The sequence below is a fragment of the Canis aureus genome, chromosome 29 (assembly GCF_053574225.1).
Source record: "Canis aureus isolate CA01 chromosome 29, VMU_Caureus_v.1.0, whole genome shotgun sequence".
Classification (NCBI taxonomy): domain Eukaryota; kingdom Metazoa; phylum Chordata; class Mammalia; order Carnivora; family Canidae; genus Canis; species Canis aureus.
Window position 1 is genome coordinate 32323102 of NC_135639.1, and position 18789 is coordinate 32341890.

General features: G+C 43.9%; 1 protein-coding gene across 50 annotated transcripts in view; it reads left to right on the forward strand.

The window, feature by feature from the left end:
* Positions 1-18789, forward strand: part of SORBS1 (sorbin and SH3 domain containing 1) — a 228098-nt gene that overhangs the window by 44414 nt on the left and 164895 nt on the right. For 46 of the 50 annotated variants that reach the window (XM_077878258.1, XM_077878266.1, XM_077878267.1 and 43 more), the window contains exon 2: positions 17500-17581. The gene's annotated coding sequence lies outside the window, so the exon portion shown is untranslated. Of the gene's footprint in view, positions 1-17499; positions 17582-18297; positions 18438-18789 lie in introns of all 50 variants that reach the window. The other 4 variants (XM_077878259.1, XM_077878263.1, XM_077878261.1 and 1 more) reach the window with 1 other exon arrangement.

The following is an 18789-nucleotide window of genomic DNA, read 5'->3' on the forward strand; positions in this document are numbered from 1 at the left end:
TTTATTTATTTGAGAGAGAGAGAGAGAGAGAGAACAAGCACAAGTGGGTGGAAGGATAGAGGAAGAGGCAGACTCCTTCCTCAGTAAACAGGGGGCCGATGGGGGGTTCGATCCCAGGACCCTGAGATCATGACCTAAGCTGAAGGCAGCTGCTTAACTGAGCCACCCAGGTGCCCCTAATGTATTATTTTTTTTTTTTTATAAAAACATAAGTTGGGAAATAGATGCATCCAAGGTACCCTAACCTTCCCCCCCTTTTCTTTATTTTAAAATTTATAGTTCTTATCAAAGTTACACATGTGTATAGTTTCAAGAACCAAATAGTTCCACTGGATACAGTTTCCTGTCCCCTCACCTCTACCCCAGTTCTCCAGTAGCACTCACTTAAAAATCTTAATGGATTCTTCTAGTATTTACTTCCACATTTTTCAGTAACTTGCATGTTTTGCTGCTTTGGGGCATTATCTATTAACTCCTCACCACAGAAGATGAGCATTTAGCTCTCTCCTCCCTCCTGTGCACTACTGCCTTTTGACTCTGAAGGGAGAAAAATCCTGTCCTCTCTAAAAGTCCTGAGTATCATGCCTTATCCCAGAGGGACAGTTCCCTTATGTGGAGTGACATGCACATTTTTTGGCTTTTCATGATCTTGCCAATGAGACTTTTAAAGTAAGTCCAAAATTCTAAGCTCTGGGTTTGAATTGAGCCATGTGTTGTTTCTAGCTCCATGGACCAACCAAAACCAAGAGTGTTTTGGAATCTGATTGAATTAGGGCATCTCTGGGATGTTGTTTTTTTGGACCAAATATTAACTTATTCTGTTATCCTTTGCTTTTCCATAAAAATAGAGTGTAGAGAAAAATCCAATATCCTAGTTAATGGTGGACCATTGTTGGCTAGACTTGGGGATCTTGGACACTCTCAAGGAGATAGCTTCTGTCTACATTTGGTGTCTGTCTACATTTGGTGATTACCAAGGTTTGTGAGATGGTGATAGGGTGTCTGGGAACCCTGAGGAATTTATATGAAGTCTTAAAAGTGCCACCTTTTTCAGAAAAGCTGCTACAGTCCAGGCTCTGGGTAGAGCATGTAGACTCTACTCTGAGTCTCTAAAGTTTCACTTTGTTCCCAGAGCCACTGACGGATAACTCTGAATTCTTTATCCAAACCTAGAGGGCATTCCTCTGGCCTTACTTGTTTTCTCTAGGCTGGTGAGAGACTTCTACCTCCTGTCATTCGTCTCTGTTTATGGCCCTTCTAAGTTCTGGAGAAGACTTCGCTAGGCTTACAGAAGTTGATCTTTTTCTTTTTTTAAAAGATTTTATTTATTCATGAGAGACACGGAGAGAGAGAGAGAGAGAGAGAGAGAGAGAGAGAGAGGCAGAGACACAGGCAGGGGGAGAAGCAGGCTCTATGCAGGGAGCCCGAAGCAGTACTCCATCCCGGGTCTCCAGGATCAGGCCCTGGGCAGGCGCTAAACTGCTGAGCCACTCGGGCTGCCCTGATCTTTTTCATTCATAAAGAATGAGGAGGGCAACAGGGCAGGACTTCCACTGTAAGAAATGAAGACTTTGAGTCTTAAAGTTGTAAGGAACCTTGGAAACAACAAGGTTTGTTCAGCTCTGTGTGCATACTTCCAGCAGTAAGGGGGCTACTCTTTCAAGAGGCTACCTCTTGCTTGCTTGCTTGCTTGCTTCCTTTCTCTTTCTTGCTTTCTTTTTTTCTTGCCTTTTTTTTTTTTTCCTTTTTAAAGATTTAGTTTATTTATTCATGAGAGACACAGAGATAGAGATACAGACAGGGGCAGAGGGAGAAGCAGACTCCCTGCTGGGAACCTGTTGTGGGACTTGATCCCAGGACCCTGGGATCACTCCCTGAGCTAAAGGCAGACGCTCAATCACTGAGCCACCCAGGTGTCCCAAGAGGCCACCTCTTTCAATGTGGGGTGCCTCTCTCATTGGGAAGTTCTTTCCTACCGGACTGATGACCTTGTTTGGGACTCCCACTAAATAGGTGAGGGCAACCTTGAAGGTACAGTTTGTTGAAAATAGTCAACAAATTATTCCTCCTATTACTCTAACATAAGCAGTATTAAAAAGGGTTTTAAGAGGCAGCTGTAAAAGATGCTGGTAAAAATTAATGTTTTCTAAGCACTGAGTTATTTTGCCAGAGAGGTTCAGTTTTGTTTTTCTTTTTCATTATGATTTTGATTTGAGTCCGATAGAATGGTATCAGTGGCATGAAGAATAATTACAGTATCTTTTGAAATTCTATCCTGGAACCCCATCAGGAACCGACCCAGATTCATGCCAAGGAACACTTCATAGGTTTAAGGTTTTTAAAAATGTGTTTTTAAAAATGCTTGTTTGAAATGCTAGACTTTCTGATACTTAAAGAACATTGTTTTAGAGGGTGTAGTTCTTTTTTGATCCTTTGACTTTAAATTTCTTAGTTCAGGGGTGGTGATAGTGAATAATCCTGTATTGTGAGTTTAAGAGGCCTCTCAGAAGTGAGACCTGCGTGTGTGTGTGTGTGTGTGTGTGTATGTGTATTTGTGCATGCTCGCCCACACGCATGACTATCTCCCTTTATCAACCAGGTCTAAATTTTCCTTGATTCCTACTGCTTTTACTAATTTTTCAGGGATTTTTGCCATCTTAGGAAAAGTGTGTATATTCTTCTACCTTTTTATTTTCTCAAGATTTTGTTTGTTTGTTTATTTGAGAGGGAGAAGCAAAATCCCTGCGGAGCAGGGAGCCTGACATGGGGCTCGATCCCAGGACCCTGGGATCTTGACCTGAACTGAAGGCAGATACTTAACCTACTGAGTCACCTAGGCACCCCATGTATAATTATTCTTTAAATAAAAATGACTTGCCAGAGGGATGCTTGGGTGGCTCAGTGGTTGAGTGTCTGTCTGCCTTTGGTTCAGGTTGTGATCCCTGGGTTCTGGGATCGAGTCCCACATTGGCCTCCCCACGAGGAGCCTGCTTCTCCCTCTGCCTATGTCTCTGCCTCTCGCTCTGTGTTTCTCCTGAATAAATAAATAATAAAAAAAAAATAGCTTGCCATAGAGACACTGGCAGCAATAAATTAACATGTTAACTTTGGTAGTTGGATCATTGTGTTTCCTTTGAGACTTCCTTTGTTTGCACAGCTTTCTATGATGAACGTATATTAATCTATATTAGAGAAAATTATTCGGGGTGGGAGGGAAAGCATGGTTGCTTTCAAAACTATTCCTAATCTGCCAATGAGGTACTAAGGTGGAGAATACAGGAGGGATAACAGATTGGAACCCAGGCACGTTGGGAGCCAGCGCTGCCATGGGAACTGTTGGCCTTTTTACCATAAAAGATGCCTCTCCTTTATTTTTATACTTATTTGTCTTCTAAATGTCCCTGCTTTGAAAGATTTCATCTAACCCAACATTGTGTTTATTAACTAGTAATTCCCCCATGGTGGATCCCTCAAGGATAGACTAATTGCCTATAAGAGTTGCCTGGATTGCTTTATGGAGTTGATGCTATTCCAGTTGGGGATGAAGATATGATGTTTGGTGCTCCTATTAGGCACTCATCTATGTTCTCCACATTTTTTGCTGCCTTTGTGGGATTTTCCGAGCCAGGGACCCAAGATTCGGGTTTTGCAGTTAGAGCTCATGTGTTCGGGCCCAGGACCCTGTATTCCCTCCAGTACTGGTATCTCTTCCATAAACCTGCCTTGATTTTGTTTCTAATGCAACAACATCGAAACAGCCCCAAACCAATACTGCAGTAAGGCTTTGTGACTGTGCTAAGCTTTGTCTGCCTCATCATTATCATACGATGCTAACAGTTGGCATTCAGTTGAGTGAGCACATACTGAGTACCAGATCCTGTGTTAAATGTCTACACGGATCTCATTTGATCTTCACAACTCCTCTGTGAAGCAAAGACTGCTCATTAGCCCCCATTTTATTTTTTTATTTTTATTTAAAACAATTTTTAAAAGATTTTATTTATTCATGATAGACATAGAAAGAGAGAGGCGGAGAAGCAGGCTCCATGCAGGGAGCCTGATGTGGGACTTGATCCCGGGTCTCCAGGATCAGGCCCTGGGCCAAAGGCAGGTGCTAAACTGCTGAGCCACCCAGGGATCCCTAGCCCCCGTTTTATTGATGGAGAAACAGGCTCTGAGAGGTTGAGTAACTTGTCCAAGGTCATGAAGCCAAAGAGCTGCAAAGCTAGAATTGAAATAGCTTCTTATCTCTCACACCTTCCATACCCTTCTCTTTAATCCCTTTCCTCTTTGATCAGCTCTTTCTAGATCAGGACCTCAGCTTCAGATTTTATTCACATCCCAACACATCACCTGGGTCTGGAGTCTGCGGGCTCTGTGTTTATGGGTTCTCAGCAGGAGGCATGTGGAAGGCGGACAGACCCCGACAGTGGGGTTGTGGGGCTGTGGCTGCTGCCTCTGAACCCTGACCAGCCAGGCCGGAGGGGGCTTATCCCCAAGTGTGTGAAATTGGAGTTGGGATTTAGTCTCTCCTTCTAATCTCCCACTTTTAGAATGGAGGCATTGCCCAGCCTCAGGAATGATGACTTTGTACCTTCAGTGCTGTTCATCGAAGTTCTTGCTTTTTTCTTCCCTCCAGGAGTACGGGGCATAGAAAGCCTCCAATCCCTTTCTTCTGGAAAGGTGAGGAAGCTAGGGGAGATAACATCTCTGCTCAGAGGATCATATCAGTTCCATTTCAAGGAGAAAATGTGGAACAGAGATTTTTTTTTTGTTGGGTCCCAGACCCCTTTGAGAATCTAATGAAAACTTTGGACTCCTCCCTAGAAAAACTAGAGTAATAATAACTAATGTTGTGTTATAAGCACTTAAGCACGTATTATTACCTCTTTTAATCTTCCTCTTAACCCAATGAGGTATGGATACTCTTGTTTTCCCTATTCTACAGTCAAGGAAACTGAGGCATTGGGATGTTAAATGGCTTGCCTGTGGACACATTTAGAAAGTGGTAGGGACTTGTCATAGGATATCAGTTGGACTCCAGGAGCTAGAGTGCCTCAGTTCTAGGGTACAAACCACCTCCTGCTTTGCTTACAGATGGAAGTGTGTATGTATAATAAGATAGCAGGTAGATACCTCCCCTCCCCCCCACAGTTGGTGATCAACCTGCTCAGTCAAGGTGGTGGAGGAAGGAAAGGCTGCTCTTGGCTCCCCTTCCAGAATCTTCCCCCATCCTCTTGAACCAGTTAGGTGCATCTGCGTGGGATTTTTAAGTGTCCCAGCTCTGTGGGGATCCCACACAGTTATCTAATTGGCATTTCATGGTGGGTGGGGAGTCAGACAATCTGGGCTTCTCTCCTGGTTTTGCCCCTCCAAGCTGTGTGGCTTCTGGAGTCACTCAGATGCTTCTGAGCCTGTCTGCTCACCTGCAAACCACAGAAGATGAACTCTGGCCTTCACTAGGATAAGGAAGGTCTTACCACCGTGGGAAGAAGGCACTGCCCTTAAACAAATGGCCTGTGCCAAGTACAGTGTGCACATCGTTTTGTTAAGATTAGTGAGTCCAGAGACTGATCTGTGGTTGCTAACCATGTTTGACAATTGCAGCTTTAGAAGCTACAGCGAGTATTTTCCAAACCATGACAATGAGTGATCCTAACAAGATTTTGGAATAGTTTGTATTCTGTACTCTTCTTCGAGGCTGCCTTTCTATTCTCCACCAGTTTGTTCATGACCCCCACAGCAGGTTTCCCTAAAATCATAGATACCTGGAATGGGAGTGCTGGAAAGGAACTCCGATCACCTATGGCCAGTCTTCTTATTTTGCAGGAGTGGAAATAGGCTCACAGAGGTATAGGAACTTGCCCCAGGCCACACAGCTAATCCATGGCAGAGCCAGAACTTAGGTTAGCAATCTTTCAGTTATGTCATATGGCTGTCCCTGTGTCAAGCAGATACAACTCTTCATCAGTTTTTCCCTTATCCCTTCTACTTGCTTCCTTGAAAGTAGAAGCTGGGTCATTCTCATCATAGTTTTTCCCTCTTTCTTCTCACCGCCTCAGTGAGTGGCGAATGAAGGAACCAAGCCATCTGTGTAAGCAGAGCCTTCTCAGGAGACCTTTATGGTGCTAGGCCCACAAGTTCCACACATTCATATCCCTGTAACTTTTCCATGCACCTGGATGAATTTCTGCTGTTGACAGAGATCTGGGAGATACTCTACTCCATATGCTACATTATCCCCATTAATGTGATCGTGAATTTACCCAGCTGATGTGTTAGTGGAAGCTTTGGGAAGCCAAGCTTGGTTTATTAATGGCTGTGCTGGTACGCTGTATGCAACAGAGGTCTAATCTGAATATAAAGAGCATCTTTTCTGAAGCTGGACCAGCCGATCTGCATGGTTGACAGCACTACTGAGCATTAGCTTAGCTTGCACTGCCCCTTGCCACAGGTCACTGAATGTCCGTGGGCTTTCTCTTCTCTTTGCTAAACAGGTCACCCATTTACCCTACCTTCTTTGGAGAATTTTATCTTGGTTACCTCAGTTCTTGGGCCTTTTTCATCTAGAATCGGGGCAAGAAATAGAAGCAGAGGTGGAGGACCAGGTGCTGGGGGTGAGGTGTGTGTGTGTGTAAGTGTGTAAGTGTAAGAAGGAGCTGTATTCATATCTGAGAAGGCCCAATGCTTGTGTCACAGAAGGCATGCAGGATAAAGGAAAGGAGAGGGCGGGAGAGGTGTTTTATGGGGCTGAGGGTTGGGAAGAGTGGGGAGCAGAGGAGTCAACTCGGAAGAATAATTGCTGTCTGTGTAGAGGAGGAGAAAGAGAAAGAAAGAGAAAGAAAGGAGGAGAAAGTGATCTTTAAAAGATCACTCTCAGTGCATGAAGACTTTCATTCTCTCCCATTGAAGTTCAATAAAAGATGCAGTAACATTGTGAATTGTTACTGTGTTTAGACTGGGTTGTTCGCTTTCATGGCCACCAAGTGGACACCGGGCTACGTGGAGAGCAGGCTGTATTAATGTTCCTCTGGTGTTTTCTGTCTGGGAGATGGAGGCTGATTGTGGGGCACAAGCTTGTGAGAAGCAGACTCTAGAGCAGGCCGATCTGGGGGGAATGCCCTGTCGTGGGGTTGGGTGTGCTAGAGGCCGTGTGCAGATTATATTCCTGTCCTCTGAACAAACTCTAGATCATTTTCCTGCACTATAAATAAATATGTCAGAGTTCTCAGATTCAGTGGTTAATTGCTTTTGTACCATATTTGAAAAAAAAAATACAAGTCAGTTCAGACAGTGGAGAAAGAGTGCAGCAATTCATTCGGATTGTATTTTTTCCAGAGAGATCTGCCCTAAGAAAAACGACAATGTTGAGTTTCTTGGCTCTGTTTTACTGACAGAACTCTTATTGGGGAAGAATATTTAAATTTTTGTTCTTTGAGAAATTGCTCTCTTGTGCTGAGTTGAGAGGGAGATGGCTTAGCAAACAGGGTTTTTAAACCAAGGGAAGAAACAGTGACAAGTTCAGATAAAAGTTCTTTTTTCTGCCAGTGTGCCTCTAGGGGCCCAACTGATGTGTGAGCTCTGCTGTCCTGCCTTCACATTCAGTAAGACCCTTCTTCCAGCACCTGGAGGTCCTGGAGGAAACAGGCTGTTGGAACGTGCAGGTCTGTGTGTGAAGTCCTGGCCCCTTCCTGACCTCCAAGGAGAGCTGAGGAACGCTTCTAGAGAAGAGCCCAAAGCATTGACCTGAATTCAGAGAGTTGAGGCAAGCATTGGTGTTTTTGGGTAGTAGGCAAGGGCAGAAAGAGGACCTGCCCTCGTTCCTCTCATGTGGCTTGGGGGGGGCGGGATGCTAAGTAGAACATTTTTTGTTGTTTCAGCTCAACTGCCAAGCTATTGGGGACCTTGAAATTATATTTTTTGATCCTCTTAAGGGGCTTTATGTGAGGGCAGGAAGTGTCAACTGCCTTCTGGTGTTTGAAACAATGTTCAGGGCACACGGTCATTTCCTACCTAGCCTTAAAAGATGTCAGGAAAGCAGCACTCTGCAGGGGAAAGGCCCAGCTCAGTTCCTGGCCTCTCCATGGGCCACACCTGCCTTGTTCAGGCTGGCCCAAATCACCGAGTTCAGGACTCTGATGTTGGTCACATGGATTTCTCAGAGGGACTCCTAGACCATGGGCATCAGAATACTCCATGGTTCTTGTAAGTAATGCATATACTAAGTAGACAGAGTTGGAGTCTCTGGGGTCCGGGGCTTCCTGGTGATTCTTTATACCCACTGAATGGAGAACCACTCTGCCATCTGTAGCCATTGTGTAGAATTGGACATTGTGGTTAGTAAATTTGATGCCAGGAGATCCTGGGTGCAGATTTTAGGGCCTTAAGGAAGCCGGAGAAGGAAGGGAAGTGTGCAGGAGTATCAGCTGTTGGAAGATGCAATGCCATTTTTATTTATACTCAACCCAGTGTGCTGGATGTTATGAGGCTGTGTACAGGGGAGGAAACAGTATCAGTTTAGTAACTTGCTTAGGATTTTGCCCTTGAGTTGGTAGGTGGAGATCAGGCTTGTCCCAAAGTCCTCATTTTTTTCCATTATGGCTGTGATCCCCATGTTGGAATGTTGAGTGTGTTCTCGAATGTAGCTGTGAAATAGAAGTACAGTATGAGCCATATATGTTAAGATTTTCTAGTAGCCACATTGGAAATGTAAAAAGAAATAAGTAAACTTAATTTTAACTACGTATTTTCTTTAACCTAGTACATCCGAAATATTTCAGTATTTAAATATAAAAATGTCAACAAACTATTTTACTTTCTTTATTTCCATATCAAGTCTTAAATCCAGTGAGTATATTACCTTCACAGAACATCTCAAGCCACACTAGCCACATTTCAAGGGCTCAGTGGCAATGTGTGTCGAGTCTTTACCTTATGTAACAGCACAGCTCTAGCACCTCTGGACTGGAGAGGTGCTTCCTACCCTGCTGTCTCAGGTAGCAAGGGGTTTCTAAATTAATGGTTTACAAAGGCCGCAGGAGGACCCAATGCTGGGCAGTCTGCATGAGTGTCACCGGAGGAAGGGGATATTACAAGTCCTCCGTTTAGGGTCCCAGGTGATTCTTCTGTGTAACCTGATTGGAAACAGCCACACTAAATGCATTGCCTGGGCAATTTACCTGGGTTCTGTGGCTTTGCCCCGCCCCCTTTTCAGGGACACTTGCATTCCGAGCACGTTCTCTGCGGGTGGGGTGGTGGTGTGATGGGAAAGGTGGGGGAATGTGTGCCCTGAAGGCTCTTTTCCTCCCCTACCAAATAGAACTGCAGTTTCAATAGAAAAAAGGACTGCTTATTTATCTGGATGTGATCATGCATAAGGGGTGGGACCTTCCCTTTTGGTGGTGAGAGCAGGATCCTGTGTTCTGGGGAAAGGTAAGATGAAAAGAATAAAAATATTTAGGGGAGAAGGGGATACTGTGTATACTTAAACTGTGTTCTTTTCCAGTGGTTTGGTTTTTAAATATTTGCTGACTTAGTGGAAGAAGTCTGGTCCCAAAGAGTTACGGTCCTGGGGTCCAAACCTCAAATTCCTCCGAGGTCCAGCAGGTAACGAGTGATGAAGGGCAAGAGATTTCAACTCCTGTTTTAGGAATGTTCTTCACTTTCACAAAGATATTGTGGTCTCCCCTTTTTTCTGGAAATCCAAGACCCTCTTGGTCTGTCCTTACTGTTAATAGAGAAATATTTCTCTAAGGGAACAAGCAGTGCAAGCATCATGATACATGGCAGTGACACACACTTGGTGTTTAGGGAGACTGATCTAAGAGCCTCTAAGCTACTACCCAGCCTCATCTAGCTGTTGTCCTTGACACCTAGCGTTATCAGATCTTGTTATTTTAAGGAGAAGCCACACATCTAGAATATTTAAAAGGTAAAATCTTGGTCCTTCTTCTTTTTTTTTTTTTAATTAGAAATACAGATGAATCTTGAGCAATAGAAATTTGCATGGATTTCCCTAACCCAGATACATTTACAGTACTGTAAATGTATTTTTAATTTTTTTTTGTATTTTTAATTTTTAATTCCTTAATTATTTTCTTAACATTTCCTTTTCTCTAGCTTTGTTGTAAGAATACAGTATATAATATATATAAATGTAAAATATGTGTTAATTGGTTATGTGATCAATAAGGTTTCTGGTTGGGCAGCCCGGGTGGCTCAGCAGTTTGGTGCTGCCTTCAGCCCAGGGTGTGATCTTGGAGACCGGGGATCGAGTCCCACATTGGGCTCCCTGCATGGAGCCTGCTTCTCCCTCTGCCTGTGTCTCTGCCTCTCTCTCAACCTCTCTCTCTCTCTCTCTGTCTCTCATGAATAAAGAAATAAAATCTTAAAAAAAAAAAATAAGGTTTTTGTTCAACAAGAGGCTATTGGTAGTTAAGTTTTGAGAGTCAAAGTTATACATGGATTTTTGAGTGAGGAGGTGGGTGCCCCTAACCCCCTGTGTTATTCAAGGGTCAACTGTAGTTATAGGTTCACAGGAAGTTGTAAAAAACAAAATAAGTCCAGGGGTTCTTGTATGTCCTTCCCCCAGCTACCGCCAATGGGAAGACCTTACATAATTAAAGCACAGCATCAGAACCAGGAAATGGTTATGGTTGCAGTCTACAGGGCTTACGTGGGTTTCACTAGTTGAGTTTATATATGCACTCATTTGTGTGTGCGCATGCATGTGTATGTTCTACGTTAATTTTATCAAGTGCAGATTTGTGTCCCCTCCTCTACAGACAAAGTCTTTGGCTTTTCAGTTCTGCAGATATATCAAAAAGTCTGTTTAGGTCTAAAGCACATGCCCTAGGCCTGGTGGAGCCTGCTGAGCCTTCTGTTTTCAACCTCCGTTCTAGTCCCTCCCTCTCTCTCTCTCTTTTTTTTTTATTCACATAAAATTCATGTAACAGAATTCACTACTTTAATCCTTTTAAATTATCTAATTCAGTGTTTTTCAGTATGTTCATAATGTTGTACAACTGTTATTACTGCCTAATCCAGAACAACTTCATCACCCCCAAAAGAAATCTATGCCCATGAGTGTTTGCTCCTTCTCTCCCTCCCCTTATTCCCTGGCAACTGCGTATCTACTTTCTGCCTCTATGAATTTGTCTCTTCTGGACATTTCATACAAATGGAACCATAGTACTCTATGTACTGGTCTTCTGTGTCTGACTAGCCCTTTCATTTTGCAGAGAATGAGACTTGAAGCCAAAGAAGGAAAGTGGTGTGCCCACTAATATACTGCTAGTAAGTGGCCAAGGCTGGACTTGAACCAAGAAACAGTACTCTTGGTACCATACCTTTCTGCCTCTCACCATTCAGGTGTTTGTTTTGATATGATAAAACTACATTAATAAACATGCTAACAACAGAATGTCTTCTATTGTGCTGAGTGTTAAGGTTCTTTAGGGAGTCACTGTAGAAATGAAAACTGTCAAAGAGAAAATAAGATAATACAATTCAGTATGCTTTTACTGGGTACCTACTGTGTACCAGGTTCAGGGCCAAGAGGGGTGAGTTAGATTGGACCCTAACCAACAAAGAATAGTCAGTTGAGGGAAACAAAAGAAAGAATTTCAGGATATTAAGGTAAATATTATGACTGTGGAGTAGAGGGGAAGAGCACCAGGCCCAAAGTGGGGGGGCTTTGAGAGATGCAGGAAGCTAACAAATACTGAGGCAGCAGGAGAGGCCTGAGGAAAAATTTCAACTATAGGAATGGTAGGTGCACACACCTGAGCAGTAAGCTGATTAGTGGTGATGGGGATGGAAATGGGGAACTGGGGCATTGGAGGTATAGCTGGAAGAGTGGGCTTTGTTCAGAGTTCTGCAGGTCAGCTATCCCTGTGGATGCCTGAATTTTTCAAGCTCAGGATGGCTGGATGGAAGCAGAGTATGAGAAACCAAACTTGGGAGTTGAGTCTTTGGAGGAATACCCAAGTCTGAGCAGTTGGGGTAGGGGAATATATAGTGGTAGAGCTTCACAGGCAGAGAGAATAGCAAATGCAAAGACCCTAGAGGGAAGGAGCTTCTGGCCATCTGCAGGTGAGCACTCAGGGCTTTGTCAAGATTTTCTCAGGGGCCTCCAAATCAGAACAGGTATTTTGTGGAGGTATCCTGTCTTTGGGAGTGGAGGGGGAGGTGAGAGGGAATCTTTGTGAGGAAGAAAACCATATCCCAGTAGAAGAAAGTATGTAGTCATGCATACCTAAATGATTCACTTAAAGTAGGCGTGCTTTTTTTTTTTTTTTTAAAGGGGAGCTAAAAATTATTTTGCTATTTTCCAACTAATTTTATTTTATTTTATGAGCTTTGTGTCGTTCACAGAACTTGGAAACCTTCATTCTGCTTCCTACTGAATCTGAAGTAGGTAGGAGGGCTTTAAAAAGTTCCTCCAAACTCACTTTCCTCTGCCAATGGGTGGAAAGGGAGGACGGCTGGGCAAGGGGACCAGAGGCAAGACCTGTTTGAGCTACCTTGGCATTGAGCATCTGGGCATGGTCCCAGTGGGATTTGTTCTGGGAAATAGCAAAGGCTTTCCTGGCCAAAACAGTTCACTTTGCATATATTAGAAAATCATCTTAAATAAAATGATAAACACTGCACAAAAGAAATAAAGATAATTATTTTGATTTGTTTCCTTCCCAAGTTGGTCAGCCTCAGGGCCAGTTGGGGATTTTCTTTAGTTCTAGACTAGGTTTCTGAACAGAGTTCTTCTGAGTCCACTAAATTAGTGAGCTAGTTAGCGGGTGCCTAGATTTCAGAGGCAAGAGGCAGAGGCAGGTTTGAGTAGTGGGGGGGTGGGTTGGCTTGATCATCCTTCAGCTGGGAGATATGAAATTTGAGGTGTATCTTGAAGGAACCTGGAGGATTTGAAGGCATTATATTCACATACAGTAATTAGCTGGGCAAACAAGCAAAAGACTCCTTAAAAGCAACAAAGTGGTAAGCATGAGTCAGTGCTTTGTGCTATGAAGGAGAGGTACATGGTGCTCTGAGGACCTATAACCTGAGAGGCTTCCATTGGACCAGACCTGTTCAGATGGTCTAGATTGGTAGTAATGAAGGTGGCTAATGTGACTTTCACAACATCTAGCATTGTTCTATATTCTTGGGGTAGGATAGAGAGGAGGATGTAAATGAGAGATAATGATTCAAGGTGTTTGGCTGGGCCTGGGGCAACTCTTGTGATTTCTTTTGGAGGGATAAGTCAAAGAGATGTCTTGTTTTAGGCAAGGAGAATGTTACTGCAGGAAACAATGGATCTCCTAAAAATTGATGACAGCCAGTAGGGGCAGATTAGTATCTTGAGTTTTTCCTAGACTTCCTGTCTCACCTATGTTCTCCCAAATTTGCATTATGGCTCAAGTGGAGGACCCTTAGGTTGAAGGGGATGTGTAAGTGTCCTTGTTCTGGTGAAGGATACTATGGATTGCTGCTGGGCCTTGGGATTAGGAAGGCTGACATTGGTCATCATATCACGTGCCCTCCCCAGTGCCCATCACCCATACCCCCACCTACCTACTCTCTGCGTGATGTGATGAACACTGAGTGTTGTGCACAACTGATGAATTGTTCAGCTCTACATCTGAAGCTAGTGATGTACTATATGTTGGCTAATTGAATTTTAATTATAAAATGAAAAAAAGGAAGGTTAATGTTGGTCATCCGTGGGTTTCTCTGGTGCTAGGCTGTCTGGAGGTCACCTGGTAACATCTGGTGATATCAGGAAAGAGCTTCTGTAGGTTGGCTGGAACCAGCTTAATACTGTTTGTCATCTTTGTGGCACACAGCATTTACTTTGCCCTTCTTGGCTTGAGATTGCTCAGGCCATCAGTTAACCACAAAATGGAAATCTAGAAAGAGAAGTGTTTAGCTGGCATGGGAGGTTTCTAGGCATTGCATTGATCTTCAGCATCTTGCTCTTTGGTGAGCAGTAAGGACTTGTGGCAGAGTACTTTGTGCCTTAGAGCTGTTCCTCGAAGGCCGTCTTGATGACTGGATGCTCCCAGACCCTTTGCCCTACAGGGTGAGCCTGCATAAGTGTGAGGACTCCAATCTGTGGAGACTGGACAACTCCAGTAGTTTATCTGGAGGTGCTTGCATTGGGTCATGGTATAGAGCGACTGAGGCACAGGGAGCCCCCTTCACTGATTGCTGGCATTCTATGTTTATGTATTTAGAATGAAAGGAGTTAAGTGATGGCTCTCATAATTGATGTAGGGAGTGGGTAAACACACTAAGAATAAGAATGTACAGTTCCCCCAAAAGCTTGGATCCTTGCATCCTGCCTGGAGGATGCTGAATTAATGAGCTTGAGGAGATTGTTCTGGGGCTCCTGAAGCACCTGAGTGAAAGTTTTTCTTTTTTTCCAAATGGGTAGGAGTCTGGGCATCAGAATCACCTGAACAATGCTTGGGTCTCCAAATCAGAGATTCTGACTTAATGAGTCTGTGGTCCAGAATTTTTTTTTTTTTCTTGGTGATTCTAATTTTTAGCCAGATTTGGGGTCTGCCCACCAGTTACAGATCCAGAGAAGCTCTTCTTCAGGTGAGGTGAATTTTGCCTCCTTGCTTGCTCAGTTTGGCTTGAACCCTGAGCAGCCCTAATCATGGCCACATCTTTACTCCTCTTTATGTCCCTTTCAAAATGTGTCTTTTGGGGGTGCTACCCCCTGGCTTTGCTTCAGCCTAGATTGGGACTGCTGTCTCATCCCTATCCCTTCCATGAAGAATGGAAGAACTCCACCTGGGAATTTTGATGGGCAGGTATTTGGAACCTTTTCTTAAAAAAAACTTCCTGCTGGAGGCTTGACTGTGTAGTATATTCTGGCAAGAGAAATCCAGGCCCTGAGGTAGATACAGGATGGTCTTGTGACTGGCACAGGACAAAAAAGCAAGCTATCAGCTGTCTTCTCAGAGACATCATGGAAGTGCTAAAAATACTAGAAAGGTCAGTATTTCTATGGCCATGTTTCTTGGGCCCTGCAGGCTCTGGAACAGCATTGGCTGCCCTGAGGGAGTCATAGGTGGGCATTGCCAAAAAGCAGGGCTGATTTGGTGGCATTCTTAATATGGGCACTTGAACAGATAAAGGTCCAAGAGTGTACATGACATCTCAGCAGATACTGGGTCAGGTGGCAGGGGCTTTTTTTTTTTTTTTTTTTTTTTTTTTTAAGATTTGTTTGTTTTAGAAAGAGCACAAGCTGGGGGCAGGAAAGGGGAGAGAGAGAACCTCAGGGAGACTTCCCATTGAGGGCAGAGCCTGACGTGGGGCTTGATTGCATGGCCCTGAGATCATGACCTGAGCCAAAACCAAGAGTTGGGCCCTCAACTGACTTAACCACACCCAGGTGTCTCCAGGTGGCAGGGGCTTTTACAACTGATGAGGTAACGCGAAATCTGGATGAGACCGAATTGGAGGGGCTCTTCACTCCTTGCCTTTGCCCATGTTGCCCCGTGGCCTGTAATTCCCACCTTCTCTGTTGTCACCTGCCTGCTCTACTCTCTCTTCTCTGCTTTAGGATTTCCTCAGCGTCTGTCCGTGCTGGGCGGTGTCTGTTTACCTCAGCTGCTCCGGGAGCCCCAGCTCAGTGCTCCTATCTTTAGGTTTACCCATGTGTTAGAGCTCTTTGTGAGTGTCCCATCTGTGTTTTACCTTGACAGCAGCTTCAGGGCTAGGACTGGGTCTGGTTCATTGTTGTGATTCCATCACCTTGTACATGCCTGGTGTGTAATAGGGTTCAGTAAATATCTGTTGAGTGATCCGTGAATCAATACATTCTTTGAGGGGATGATATAAATATCTCCTACCAAGATCTTATACTTGAACATTATTATAGCCTAGTACCTCTATAAACTTATTTGTAGCCTTGTATTCAAAATGGATTTTTTTTAAGATTTTATTTTATTTATTCATAGAGACAGAGAGAGAGAGGCAGAGACACAGGCAGAGGGAGAAGCAGGCACCACACAGAGCGCCTGATGTGGGACTCGATCCCGGGTCTCCAGGATCACGCCCTGGGCTGCAGGCGGCGCTAAACCGCTGCGCCACCGGGGCTGCCCCAAAATGGATGTTAAGGGACATTTTTCTAGCATAAAGAGTATTTCAGATAGCTTGGGACATTGGGCACTTTTGAAGTAGAAGATGCATGCTATTTATGAGAAATTAATTAATTCTTAAAGGAGCAGTTTTCTTGAAGTGAACCCTTAGGGAACTTGATGGAATTGACCTTCATTTGTCAAAGAATAGAAGAGGGTGGCAAGCCTTTCAGTGGAGTGGGTTGGATACTTCAACGTAGCTCCTTGAATTTAGTATTAACTTTGAAAGACCCATACATACATGCATGTGTATATGAAATTATTTTTGTTTTTTGTTTTATTTTTAATTATTTATGAGAGACAGGCAGAGACACAGGCAGAGGGAGAAGCAGGCTCCTTGGGGGGAGCCCAATGCAGGACTCGATCCCAGGACCCTGGGATCATGTCCTGAGCCAAAGGCAGGTACTCAACCACTGAACCACCCAGGTGCCCCAAAATATTTTTTGTTTTATAATATAAGACTACTATATGGTGGGGCATAGAGGAAGAGTCCTGGATTGGCAATCAAAAGACCTAGGTTCTAGAATTAGCTATACTTTTAACTGTGGGAATAGGCAAGTCAGTTTCCTGCTTACGCTTTTATAATATGGAAGTGTTGTCTTATTCAGGGATTGCGCATGTCTTCCAGAGTGGGAGTACTGACTTAAGTTGTCATTGGTGCTGTACCATTTCTTTTTTCCCTCTTGCAACTCTGCCCCTTTTTCTTTTAGGTTTCCACTTTTGTTGGGTAGAGGGAAATATTTCTGTATCTACACATACAAAAGACCAAAAAGCCCAGTAATATAAAGGCAATGATAACTATAGCTCTCTATATGGTGAGACATTAGGGAGTGGTAGGGACTGTGGCATTTTGGTGTAACCAAGCCTGCCTGTGAAAGGCAGCTGCTACTTAGCATAGCCGATCATTTTTAGACTGTATGAGGGCCATGTTGACTGATTTTTTTGTTTTGTTTTTAACAGAACTTAGAAGTCTGGGTTTTTATGTGACCTGTCTGATTTTTAAGTTTTGGCTCAAATTTTCTAAATTTTCTATCCTTAAATCAATGTAATACTGTTATAGGCTAGATGTAACCCACTGGACTTTCAGTTTGTGATCCCTGTTTAGATGATCTCTAGAGCTTCTTTTTGCCCAAGGTCCATTGATTCCAATGACGGCCATTTCAACTGGTGAACTAAGGATTCTTGTTCTATTTGGGGAAGTCAGGGTGAGAAGGGAATGGGGCTAGAAGAGGAGGATGGGGGCTGAAGCCGAAACAGGATGCCTGCCAACTGGTTTTTTGGCTGACCTCCTTGGGGAGAGGCCATAGGGTGCCTGATTCACACCAGATATTTTTTATGTGTGTCATTGCAGGAGCTGGCATTTGTTGGAGGAGTCTTTGAAACCTTCTCTCTGCCCAGAGCTCAGGACCAATGCATCCCACCACCTTAAACTGGTAAATACATGTTTTGTTTTGTTTCTTTTCTCTTCTCTCTTCTCTTCTCTTCTCTTCTCTTCTCTTCTCTTCTCTTCTCTTCTCTTCTCTTCTCGAGAGCGACAGCACGTGCACAAGCAGGAAAGGATCAAAGGGAGAGGGAGAATTCACTGAGTGTGTAACCTGACATGGGACTCCATCTCATGACCCTGAGATCATGACCTGAGCAGAAATCAAGAGTTCGATGTTTAACTGATGGAGCCACCCAGGCCACCAGCCACCCAGCCCGTTTTGTTTCTTTTGCTGTAACAAAAGGAAATATTTCTGGTGGACTGTAGAATGTGATTTTCAGGAAAACACACTGTCCTTACTGTTACAGAAGGAAGAACACTGGGCTGGGCCTAAGGCATATCTGGGTTCTGGTACCTACTTGGTTCTGTCACTTCTCCTGTGGGATCTCAGGTGAATTGTTTGACCTCTCTGGGCCCCAGGCAGAGCAGTGAATCCTGCCCTGCTAAGAGAGGTTATGTATCTGAGAATGCTTCAAACAGAATAAAGTGCTGGACAAATATAAAGTAATCCTATTTAGCTTTGAGATGTAGAGCTGGGCACTTCTAAGCTAACAAATTAAAATGTGAACACATACATTGGAAACATGAATTTTAAATACCTGTTTTCTGAGTCTTCCAGAGTGGTCCTTTAAGACATTTGCATTTTCCTTTTCTCCCCCTTCCCAGCACTGCTGTAACTGCCGTTGTCTTGAAAGATTGAATTAACTACATTTCACAATTACCTTCATTTTTATGTGAGATCAGATAATTTCAGTAACAGATGTTCTTCTTTTTTCCAAAAGAAACTTAATTACTCATCACAGCAGGTAAGCATCTTGCTTCTGTGGCAGTTGAAAGAGGCAAAGTTACGTCCTTTACAGTAATGTGTATCAGTGCTGAGCTGAGGATGCTCCAAGACACCCTGGCTAGTTGTTGTTGAAGGTCTTGAGTGAGCTATTTGAGGGGAAGGACCACATGAGCCAAAGAAGCAGTAGGACCTGTGTGTCTTGATTCTCATCACTCTTTGTTGAGAAAAGCTGGTTTATTTGCTGACTGTTGGCTGGTCAGCTGCCACCCTGTGGACCAATGTGCTCATATGACCCAGTGAGACAAGTCCCAGTGGCATGGTGATGTGGGGAGCTTGCTGAGTGCTGGTGTTGGTACAGGAAGGACAGGCAG